Here is a 12,751-nt window from a genome sequence, read left to right as displayed (position 1 = left end):
ATATTTCTTTGTAAATAATAGTTATTTCGGGTGCTTCGCTTTCCCTTGGAGCTCGCAAAGAGGCCTTAAAGGCTTCAGGAAGGGGAGGGGCTGGGAGGAGGCAAGTCTCAACAAATATCTCCTTGCATTCTTAAGCACTTTGAAATGATCCATTTCATCTTCCTCTTTTTAATGTTCTGTTCCGAGATTTTTTGCAAGGATAAGAAACATTCACCTTTTTTATTAAGAAGAAAAAACACAGCTTTATTTTTTCGAAGGAACTTTCCGCATGATTATGTTGTTTATTTAATAGATTTTGCTGATGCAGTGTTGAACGGACCTAAGGTCCTAAACCCTTTTTTTTTTTTAAATGTCTCTATTCTCACCATATTTCTAAGCCTTTGATGATTTTTTTTCACTTGGTGATATAGAAAAATAGCAAGTTCTTATGTTTATATATATATATATATGATATATATATATATATATATATATAGCTTCTTAGAAACATCAAAATGTGGGGTTATTTGGGATCACTTTTGATTTTGGTCTTGATGACAACATCACATGATCGTGTGGAAAAAACCAAAATTTCCTCCAGTATTTGACTATAAGCCTTTAGAACATTGATTCCATCTCACTTTTTTGCCTCTAGGTGGTTCTTTTAAAATGAAGAACTGTTTTTTATTAAAATGTGCATCCAATTAATTTATAGTTGCTGCTCCACTAGTTTGAAGATTCTAAATTCTGCTCTATGCATTATTTGGCTATTTTGTTTACCTTTTCAATCTCTAACAGGGTCTCATGATGGGAGAATTATGCAGACATTGCAAAAAGTGGAAGGAGCACTGCAAAAAGTGGAAGGAGCACTTCTACTAGGACCATGTTGATGTGAGAAGATGCATTTTTCCAAGTCCATGACTGGAGATTTCTCCTCTCCAGATGCATGGTAGTTATAATATTTTTACATGTTTACAGAAAGTAATTATATTCATTCTATATTGAAATTTTCTTATATTTAATTGACATATTCATTTCTGAAGTTCTATATGCGTAGGAATTTTGCGGGATTTTACACCATGGTGAAGTTAGATGCATATGTTTATGTGCTAGACAGAAGTGAATTTGTGAAAAACTAAGGGGTTGTTTGGGATAACTTTTGGTTTTGGTTTTTTATTTTTTATTTTTATTTAGTTTTGTTTATGTTTTGACTTGAAATAAAACATATTTGGTATGCTATAACTTGTTTAGTTATATTTTAAAATATTCAAAATAACTTTTACATGATTTGAATATTTTTTTAAAAAAAATAATTTGTTTTTGAAAATTAAAAAAGAAAATAAGTAAAAAATGCATTAAACAAAGATGTTTTCAAAATACAACAACAACAACAACAAGTCTTTATCCCACTAAGTGGGGTTAGCTACATGAATCTTTTTTTCCCATTGTGTCCCATTAAATGTCATATTTTTTCATTTAATTCTAAAAAATTAAGATTATTTTTGTACAACATGCCGAAGTCTACTTAATTTTACCTCCATCTTTCTTAATATAAGTCGAATCTAAAACATCTACTCTCTTAGTTGGATCATTAAACAATCGACATTTAATTTGACCAAAGGATTTAAGACGACTCTCTCTAATCTTTTCTACCACTAGAGCTACACCAACCCTACCATGGATATATTCGTTTCACATTTTATCTCTAAGTGTAAAGACGCTCATCCTCCTAAGCATTATCTTCTGAACAACATTATGTGTCATAAAGCATTGTAGGTCTCACCAGCATCTTATAAAATTTTTCTTTAAGTCTAATCGGTACTGTTACGTCACATAAGAGACTTGAGCTATCTAAAATGTACACCCACTGTTACAACCCCACCACTAGATTTACTACTACTAAAATTACATTCCATGTACTCAGTTTTAGATATACTCAAACGAAAGATTTAGACTCTAAAGTTGACTTCCATAATTCAAGTTTTTTCTGAACTCTAAAATTACATGACATGTTGTTAAAATAAAAGGAAAAAAGTGATCCCACACAAGCCTTAATAGTTTCAGTTTCTTTTCATGAAGAGAGAAAAATTGTATTATCAATATTGTGATTCTTAATTTTTTTTCAGCGGAAACTAGTGATTTGAAAGTTGTAAGAAAATTAAGAAGATTATAAATTTCATGCGGATAGGAATAGTTGTTGTATTTCTACAGTAAACAAGAGTATCTTGATGTATGTTGTTACTTTAATGCTATTATGGTCAAGTTAGGGGGGCTTATTGAGGTGATCAAGTTAAGCGATTTGAAACCATAGTTTTTCATACACTTCTCAAATGACACCAATGCTAAAGCATCTTTACGAGAAGCCATGGATGTCAGAGAAAGAGCATCAAGAGTTTGAAAAATATGAAAATGTATTAGAAATATGAAAATGTATTAAATGTATTAGAGAACAAGTTAGATCTAATCTCATTGCTAGAATGCCTACATTAATAATCTTGTGCAATAAGTGGATGAGTTTAATGAAATAAATGTGGGGATAAAGACGTATAGATCCGATGTTATATAAGAGAACCTGAATAATAATGAAGATGGGATAAAGTTGATGAAGATTGTAATGTCTTTAGGTTATGCGTGCTACAAATTTAAATGGTTTAACTGTTTAACTTCTTTCTATCATACATTTTGGGTATTTTGTTTAGGATAATTATTTGCAAGATTTTTCAAATATGCAGACGAATGTACCATAAAAATTTATTTTTTTTCTAACTCTTCCAATGTGATTCTTATTATTTTATATATCTCCCAAAGCATCACTCAAAATTGAAGTAAGTTTATTTAATATATTATCAATTTATTTTTTGGTTCCTTACGTTGCTCAGGTGAGAACTAGTGCCAAACGTGTTGGGAACGTTTATTATCTTAAGTTTGACTAGCATCTTTAACTACTCTATTTTGCAGCTGTTAAAGTTTGACTAGGTGAAACAATAATTTATTTAGGTGCAATACTAGTTGAAGTATAAACACGATTAAAGAAGAAAGAGTAAGTAGAATGCAATACTAGATATACATGATTAGATATTCTTAGTCAATTAAATAATATTGAATGGAGATATGATTGGAACTGGTAAATAGTCTCATTAAAAGTGAAACCCAAGCAGTTCTCAGGGGTGCAACAAATAATTTCCATTAAAGAAAAAAACTGATAAGCAATAATAAGAGGAAGTCTATGCTCTTTGGATTGTGTAGGATAGTGAGAAAGGCATGCCAGTTTAGTGCAATCAAAATGAGCATCTAAGATAAGTGTTGTCTAAATATGAAAGAGTGAAATAATGGTTTGAAAAATATGGTTGGAGGTGATTAGTAGGATTGAAATTGTATAGCTAGATTGTGAGAATCAAATTTGTTCTCACTAATAATACTATACAATTTATGCTAATTTAAAATAATCTTAACAACAATAATTAAAGTAATCTGATAGTTGGATCTAAATGTAGCCAGATAAAAGGATAATTGAGTGTTGCCAAAATAATATTATAAGATAAATGTGTTGTAAAGCTAGATAAAAGGGCTTGGTAATTGTTGAAAATTCATGATTGGAGATGATTAGAAAACAAAATCATAATAATATTTAAGAATGAGAATATTTGCACCAAAAAATTTAAATAATGATAAGTCTTATAGGTTTGTAACTATGGGATACACCAATCAGATATTTAGGGTTAGTTTGGGGTGGCGGTGCGACATGACATCGTAGTTTTGTCTGTTTGGGTAAACTATGTTCTAACAGCTTTTTCAAAAATCTACATATGAAATCTACTTTTTTTTTCCACTGGTCTTGGGTAGGTGCAGTGACAACTTTCTAGCAGCTGTTTAAATTTTTTTTAAAAAAAAAACTTTTTGAACATCTGATTATTTTTTAGTAGCTTCACAACTATTTTTTTAATAAGCTGCAACTGCCCCAAACAGACCTTTAGTGTGCGAATATTGCCATGTAAGTGCCTATTTGGTATTAGTCTACTAAATCTAGTTATCTCTCTTTGAACCTCCTTGAATATGCATATGTTTTGACAAAAAGACAACATTTGATCACTTTTTCAACTTGCAAAAGCTTATGATGGTATATTACCATTGGTTGTTAAGGTTGTGCTTTTGTAACTTTTTGAATGCATTATCAGGTTATTAAACCATTCTTCTTCCTCTCATTTTTATTTCGATTCACTTTTAAACCTTTCTTCCTCTTCCCTTCTTTCTCACTTCTCTCATTATCAAAATAAATCTTCTCGAAATTTGCAAGGAAACTTTTGGTTGCTTCACACTAAATTCTATCAATTTTGTTCTTGTATTCACTCTTCTTATGGTGCTACTTCGACAATAAGTTTTGTCTTAAATATCCAAGAAAACTATAAATTCAAGTATTTAGCATTATTGTAAGTGCATTTGTCATTTTTTTAAATTCATATTAAAATATTTTTACTATTTTAAGTGCAAAGTTTATATGATTTTAATGATATTTCATTGAAGATTCTTTTTTTTAGGAACTCGCGTGCATACTCGTATGTGCTTAGCCTTAAATTTAAGGCTTTATGGTTTGAGAAAGGCACTTAACCACTGGACTAAGGGGTCGTTTGGGGGCGCGGTTTACTTGCGGCTCGTCCCCAAACTACGTTTAATATTCATTTGTTTTGGTGTTTGCTTAGCTGTGGGGAGCTTTTTTAATGAAACGCGGGCTGCGAGTTCTACCCCTCAGCCCGTGTTTCTTCATTTTATTTGTGAAAGCTGCCCTCGCCTTTTGATTTTGCTTTCTCCTCTTCAGCCCTAACTGTTCCGTGTTGTGCTCCTGCATTTCTTTCAATCTCAAAACTTTCTCCTAATGGATTCACTCTCTCATGCTTCTGCTCTAACCCTCCCTCTCTTGCATTATTTCGATACTTTTGTTCTTCGCCTATGGTATTCTCTCTCTCTTAAAACCACATCTCATGCCTTCGTGAGTTTGATTGTTGGTTTTTTTGAAAGTTGCAAAAATTTGTTGGTATCTGGTTATATTTCGAGCATTTAGTTTATGTTTCTATTCGTAATATATGAGGGTTTTTATTATTGGTGATTTAGTTGTTGTTCATTTGTTTCATTAATTTGAGATGTAGAGAATGTGGTTTTATGCATTAGTGATGGTGATTTTGTTATTGCTTTGATGGGGTGTTGGATTTGTGGTATTTTTTGAGATTTATGTGAGATTATTAGAGTTATTTTAAGTTTTGGAGTATTAATTAATATTAATTATAAAATATTTTAAATATAAAATATTTTAAATATGAAAAATTAATTTTTATATTTTTCTTAAATCTCTCCAAGGTCATGGAACCTAGAGAAACAAATTTCATTCTTTATGATTTTTTTCTTTGAATTATTAGAATTATTTTTAGTGAGAAATTATGGAAAATCCTTTTTTAGCCTTTAAAAATTTATTTTAAGATTTAAAATTCAATATCTTCACTTATAAAATTAGGAAAAATATTCCAATTGCCTCTAAGGTTTTAGTTGCTCCAAAGTGCTTAGGAAATAATTTAAAATATTTTCATGAATTTTATTAATCTTATGATTTTATTATTTTTTCATTATTTAAATATTTAAAATATTCTTAAAAATGAAAGTTTTACTTTAATTACAATTTTATTTTTATAAAATTCCTCTGATCACAGAAAACTCTCAAAAACTAATTTTATAATTTTTTGAGTTATATTTTAATTATTATGATTATTTTAAGTGTTAAAAGTGTCATTTAACTTAGAAAATCAAATTAGGTTATCAAATGAACTCCAAATATTTTGAAATTTTTATGGGGAGTCCTCTGAATTTTAAGTTACAGTGGAGAATTAAAAGCAAGTCATTTAGATGTTTATTTCTCCCAAATTAATTTCCTTTTTATTTTAGCGTTTTATGAAAATTAGGTGTGTTCTTAATGACTTGGCTCATGAAAATTTTTACTAGGGTTCTCTGGTCACAGTGAACCTACCAAATTTTCTTGAATTTTTCTAAGTAACATGCTAATTATCATAATTAATTTTCCAAATTAGATGCATAAACTTGTAAAATATATATCTCTGTCTATGGGTCTCCTCTGACTTTGGAAAAATTAGGGAATATCCCACATGACAGAGGCACAAATATGCAAAAATATCAAGCCATGGTGAAATAATTGAATGCATGGAGAATCAAAATACTTACAATAATATTTAATTAATTAAAAATAAAATATACATCAAATAAACTTTAAACCATTTTCACATTGTTCTCCTCTGTTCACTGAGCACTAAGATATTTTTATTTTATTTTTGTGATTTTTCTATACTAAGATATTGATTTTTTAAGGTAGGGGACATTTTTTGAATGAAATAAATCCCTATTTTTCTACTTAAACACACGGCGCCACGACATTATGCGACGACTCCGAAGACTTGCGTGGCGCGCTCTGGTTGGACACCGCCATCCACGTAGCTGCTGACTCGGCCCACACTTTATGTATCAAGCTCTCGTCCAACGCAATCCTAGACGTCCGTCTGATATACGCGCCATTCAAAGACTCTGCGTCTTCATCCCCGGCTGGTGTGAACCCGTGACCGTTAACCCTAAAACTTTAAGATCTCACTAATTTCTCAACCAAACTTGTTTGAGTTTGATCCTATAGACTCGTCTAAGTGAGACTAACATATCCATACGGTAAACATGCCATTAAATTATACCTAATCCCATGGAGAGTCAAATAGGCTCAGGAAGAGGGGGGATTCAATACCTTTGCTCTAAGAAGTGAAGCTTCAATCAGAGGTGCTTGACAATCAGAGGTGCTTGACACGTTTAGAGGTGCTTGACACGTTTGTGGAGGTCCAAAGAGACTAAGGATGAAGCCTCTTGCTATGGTGAAATGCTTAGACCCAAATTTGATCAAGACAGAATTTGGGTTTTGATCAAAGTCTAGGGTAGAGACTCTCTGTGATGGGGCTTTGATGGGGCTTTGTCTTCTTTCACTGTGGTGAAGGTTTGAGCAAGTTTAATTGAGCTTCGGTGATGGGAATTAGAGGAAGGAGGTGGTTGGTTTGCACTAAGGAGGTCTAAAAGAGGCTATGGGTGTAATTGGGCAGGCTTTCCTTGAGAAAATTTCAGCAACATATTTTTTTGCCGTGAAGATGCCATTTTATAGCCATAGCTGGAGAGGGGAGCTCAGGGCCTGGCTTTGGGTGAAAAATCCTGCTGAGGTGGTGGGCTAAGAAGCTCTAAGGATTCATTAAGGTGAGCTGGCCCCTAGGGTTGAGATTGGGTTTGATTTAGGGATGGTGGCCCTTGGTTTTGAGGTTCTCCGGCGATTAGGCCAGCTGGCAGGGCCAAGGGAGGTGGCTAGGAGGTCAGGTGAGCTAGTGGGAGGGTTAATTATGTTTAACCCTCAATGGCAAATGATGATGGGGGAGATTTTTGGTTAAGGCTCATAAATGGGCATGAATCCCTTAATTTAGGGATCCAATAGTCCATAGCTCACCATGGCTGGTCTAAGGTGGTTTAGCCTGGTCCATGGAGTGTGTTCAGTGGCCGTGGAGTCATAAATTTGGTGGCTTTAGGGTGGCTAAGCTAATTTTGGTGTATGGGTCCAATGTGGGTCCAAATGACCTAAGGTTGGGTTTGGGTGAGACTATCCATGACTTTAAGCCCAATTAATTAATCTAGACTGTTGCAAATCTAGACTGTTGCTAATCTAGACTGTTGCAATGAAGGTTTTTGGTGAAGGATTGAAATGATTTTGAGTTCAAGTGCGGGTTCAATTTGAAGGATTTTGGAATTTTGGTCGGAATTATGGTCACTTTGGGTATGTTGGGCTAGACTTGGGTCTACATTGGGCTAGGTTGGGCTAAGTCCAAATTGATTGTTGAGAATTGTCTATAGGAACATCATGAAGAATTTTGAACATAAATTGGGTGTCAATTTTGGGGTTAGGGCAATCAACTTGGTGGAATTTTAAGGCATTTCCAATTTGGGGGAAATTTGGAGATTTTTGGACTTGGATTAAAACTGAATACAATTGAGGCTTCAAAAAGGTCAATTTAAGGTCAATTTTGATGTTTATGATTGTTATGAAGAGTTTAGGATTCAAATTGGGGCAAATTGAGTAGGCTATGGGGTTCAATTTGGTGGGATTAAGTCATAGGGCCAAAATTAGGGGCTTGACTTAAATCAAAATTGAGCTCAAAGCATAGGCCAATTAGGCTTAGATTTGGTTTATATTGGTCATATGAAAGGTGAGCCTAAGTTTAGAATTGAAATTAAAGAAAATTGGGCTCAAATTGATGGACATTTGAGGTAAATTTGGGGAAATCGAGCCCTTAAAAACAATTTGGGGGTTTTGGTCAAAATGGTCAAATTGGCCAAATTGGGTTCAATTCAAGGTCAAAATTGGTTTTGGAGACATTTGGAGTGATTTTGGAGGTTTTGGAAAAATTTGGGGTGCCAAGGGTATTTTTGTAATTTTGGCCATTTTGGGGGGTATTTTAGTAAATTTGGAATTTTTGGGTAATTTTGGGTAACTTGGGTATTTTCAAAAGTTTTGAAATAGTTTTTGAACAAGGTTCAATATTTTGGGTGAAATTGAGGATTTTGAAATTTGGGGTTTCAAGGGTATTTAGGTGATATTTAGGTAATCTTGGGGGATTTAGGGGCAAAAGGCCAAGTTGAATATTTTGATAGGGTTGGGGTACCAACCACCATATATGAGCTATGCACCAATGGAAACCTCATTTGGGTCCTCTATACACTGGTCTTAGCTAAACCCTAGCCTAGGACCAGTGGGTTTAGGGGACCATCTACATGAGTCTCCCGAAAGATCAAGGGATCAAAGTCAAGAAATTTTGGGTTTAGGGTTGTGAGTGATTGGGAGTGAAAGTGAGTGAAAGTAAGTGAAAGTGAGTGTCTTAGCTCCAGATCAGCACCCAGGGCCAACCCTAAGGTCAGGCAGTCCTAGGTGGACTCTCCTTGAGCTCCCTCATTGTGACCCCACCTACAAAGTGCTAGAGGTTAGGACCAATATGTGGAACTTCAAGTTGAGCAAAGATGAGGGTAAACTTCATAATGGTAAGGGTTCATTTTCTAGTTTTCTAGGAATAGTCAATAGGAAAGTCCTGTGGCTAGATCCTAGGTTACTAAAGAGGGAAAATTAAACCTCTACCAAAAGTGAGGTCAACATCCACTAACTCTACACCCTTCAAAGTTTATTTTCCTATTTATTCGCACTCAATCATATGAATTACATTCTCATGCATATAATCTAATGTGATTTTTACTAATTGTTGACTGAGACAATACCATCATGGATCTTACATGTTCTCACAACAAACTTTAAAAACTTAATGGGCCAAATCAAGAAGTAAATGAAGTACATAGTTTTAAATCATCACAAAGTATTCCAGCATTAAAGATCAATACTTTCCACAACTTCCATAAAAAATATTAATTACTTATCATTTTATAAAAAAAGATAAAGAAAACTACTCAAAAGTCATGGAGAAAACACAAACACAATCAAATTTAAAAGTAGAAATCATTGTCAAACTAGCAAGAAGTCTAAATTAAAATCAAATGTAGTAACAAAAGATAGAAACTTATCTTAAATCCTCTAAAAAAACTCTTGAAGTTCCTTTGAATCTCTTCTTCTCTTACAACACTCTTAACTCTAAAAAAAAAAAAACTAAAATAAAAAGAAAAGGTAAATGCAAATGGCGTTTCAAAGTCTCTCTTAAAACACAGAGAAGAGTCTCCCTTGAGCAGCAACGAAGAGACTAAAAGAGCCTTTAATCCACTCCAACTCCCTCTTTAAATAGTTTTCTCAAGGTGCACTGGTATCTCTTCAAAAAGTGTCCATATTCAATGAATTTCTCCAAGAGATGCTTTCTTTCAAAGGTTCTTTTAATATATTTTTGTCCCTAGTGTTTATAACCACCATTTTTTGCCAATAGGTGACTCAAAAACCTCTTTAAAATTTGTCAAAATTCATTAAACCATCAAATAACTGCCGTTGGAACTTAAGCGTGAGGTCCCTGACGCTTAGGTGTGGCCTTCTCTATATTACTGGCGCTTAAGTGTCAGCTCTGGGTGCTTAGGCGCCACAGCTCTTTTGCACATTTTCATCATTTTTGCTCCAAATTTGGTTCTTTTTCACTCATTTCACCATTTTTCATCTTTTTTATATTCTTATTCAACTCTCAAATGATGTTGGCTATACTCTTATTTTTGCACGTAAGATTATCAAAATTGATAATAAAATTATGAAATTACTAAAATGGACGGTTGATTTTGATCCTAAGAAGGAGTCCCACATCATACTTATTTGGATCTAATTTCTGGGGTTAAAACTTCATCTATTTAATTATGAAACTCTTTTCTCGCATTCATACCTTATGATAAGCCACTTAAGGTGGATAATCCCACCCTTGCTCTTACTAGACAGTCTGAGGCTTGTGTTTTAGTTAAGTGTGATATAACATAGCCTTTCTCAAATGAGATTTGGATTGGAAACCACCATAATGGTTACAGGTAAAAAGTTGAAATGGAATCACAACCACTCTATTGTTCTCATTTTAGCATGTTTGGTCATACTTCTACTAATTGTTACCGTTTGCATTCTCATCTAAGGCCAAGTACTAGTAAGGTCTTACATCCTAGTCAACAACCAAACACCAACATTGGAGATGACATGAATTTGGAAATTCAATAGGGTGACCCTATTCAAAACTCTGTTGAGCAGCCCTCTATTAATTTTAGTTTCTATGTAAACTCCATTCTTGCACCTAACACTAATCTTGTTGATAAAGTTTTGATTGAAGAAAGAACTTTTAATGTTAGTGCTCCTACCTAGTCTGATCATATGAACATTGGGGAGCTTGTTCCTCATATTGTCCAGCATGTTGTTCCTACTCTTCTACATGGAATAAAAACTTCTGCTCAAGGCAATGCACACTCTACTGATACTTTTGATGGTGAATGCTATATTGTTGATGTTTCTCATGCTAAGGATCTGCAAGCCTCAATTCATAAGGAATATGCTTTCGATGCCACTACTGCTTTAGAAGAGAAATGGTTAATTCACAAATCCAGTAAAAAATGAGGGGAAAAGGAAAATTGAGTTGGTGCATCTAAAGGCAGATAACATAATCCAGGAAAGTACTTACTATTCTGATGGAGAACATTTAGTCCATCCCCCTAGATCATCTAGGAGGGCTGGCTTAAGGCACCATGTTTAAGATTATGGTTTGGAACATTAGGGGAGTGGCTGGCCCTTCCTCCCTTAATTGTTTAAAACATTTATGTAGGGTTCATAAACTTTGTATATTTGCTATTTTGGAGCCTCTTGTCTCTGTTAATAAGGATAGGGTCTTTAAAGTTTCAAACAATACAATCATTTCTCCAGCAAGAATAATAAGATTTAGATATTCTGGCAGAGTTTCATTCAAAGAAACATTATTGAAGATGAGGAACACTTTGTTCATGCCAATTTTAGGATGGAGGAATTTCATGGTTGGGCTACTTTTTTTGTGTCGGTTCACTTTTACATGATAAATTTTTGCTTTGGAGCAAACTCACGCAGATGGGGGAGGTCATCACTGACAATTGGCCGGTTGGTGGTAACTTTAATATAATCATGAAACCTTCTAATAGAAGAGGTGTGGTAGATGTGATATTACTCTCATCAATTAGTTTTGTGATCACATCTCTGATACTGGTCTCTTTGATCTAGGTTATTCTGGCTCTCCATTTACCTGGATAAGAGGTTTTATGTTACAATGTTTGGATAGATATTTTGTGAATTCTTACTTTCTTAATTATTTTAATGTTACTAGAGTTCAACGCCTTAATTATTCTGCATCTAATTAAAACCCCATTTTTCTCACTCTTGATTTTCATAATAAGCCCTATATATCTCCTTTCAAATTCCTTAATATCTGGACATTTCATGCTTCTTTTTTAAGTCTTATCACACAGGCTTGGAGAATTGATGATGTTGGTAGCCCGTGGTATATTTTATGGTAACTACACAAACTGTAATTTATTCCTTGAAAAAATGGAATCTACATGTCTTTGGCGATGTCCACAATAAGCTTTTGGAGGCTCAAAAAGTGGTGGATCTCCTGGAATCTCAGGTTATATGTGATTTCCATTATGCTGATGAGGTGGCTAAAGCTCATCTTACACTTCTTGATGCTATTTCTTTTGAAGAAGGCTTTCTGAGACAAAAAGCTAATGATGTTCTTTTCACGGATGGGGATCGTAATACAAACCTTTTCATGCTTATATAAAACATAGAAGAAATGTGAATGTTATTCTCAAGATAAAAAAACAATAAGGGTGAAGTTCTCATGGATGTTGATGATATTGGCCAAAGTGATGTGCACTTCTTCACTGAGTTATTTGGGACTACTTTACAGGAGTCCCCTGTGGAGTCAGATTTCATTACTATGGAAAGGGAGTAAGTGGAAAATCTCTCTCTGAAATGCCAACAGATCAGGAAATCTTTTTCTACTTTCAAGGATATCAATTCCAATTAGACTCCTGGCCCTAATGATTTCACCTCTGCCTGTTATATTCATTGTTGGGATATCATAAAACAAAGAGGTAATCCTTACTATTCAAAGCTTCTTTCTTGGTGAGGATCCAGGTAAATACTTCACATCAGCTCTAATTGTACTTATTCCCAAAAGCAATGATGAGATTCATTGGCATAATTTTTTTCTTCATTTCACTT

This window comes from Phalaenopsis equestris, unplaced genomic scaffold, assembly GCF_001263595.1.
Source record: "Phalaenopsis equestris unplaced genomic scaffold, ASM126359v1 Scaffold233139, whole genome shotgun sequence".
In the NCBI taxonomy this organism is placed as follows: Eukaryota; Viridiplantae; Streptophyta; class Magnoliopsida; order Asparagales; family Orchidaceae; genus Phalaenopsis; species Phalaenopsis equestris.
This window is presented reverse-complemented; position numbering follows the sequence as displayed.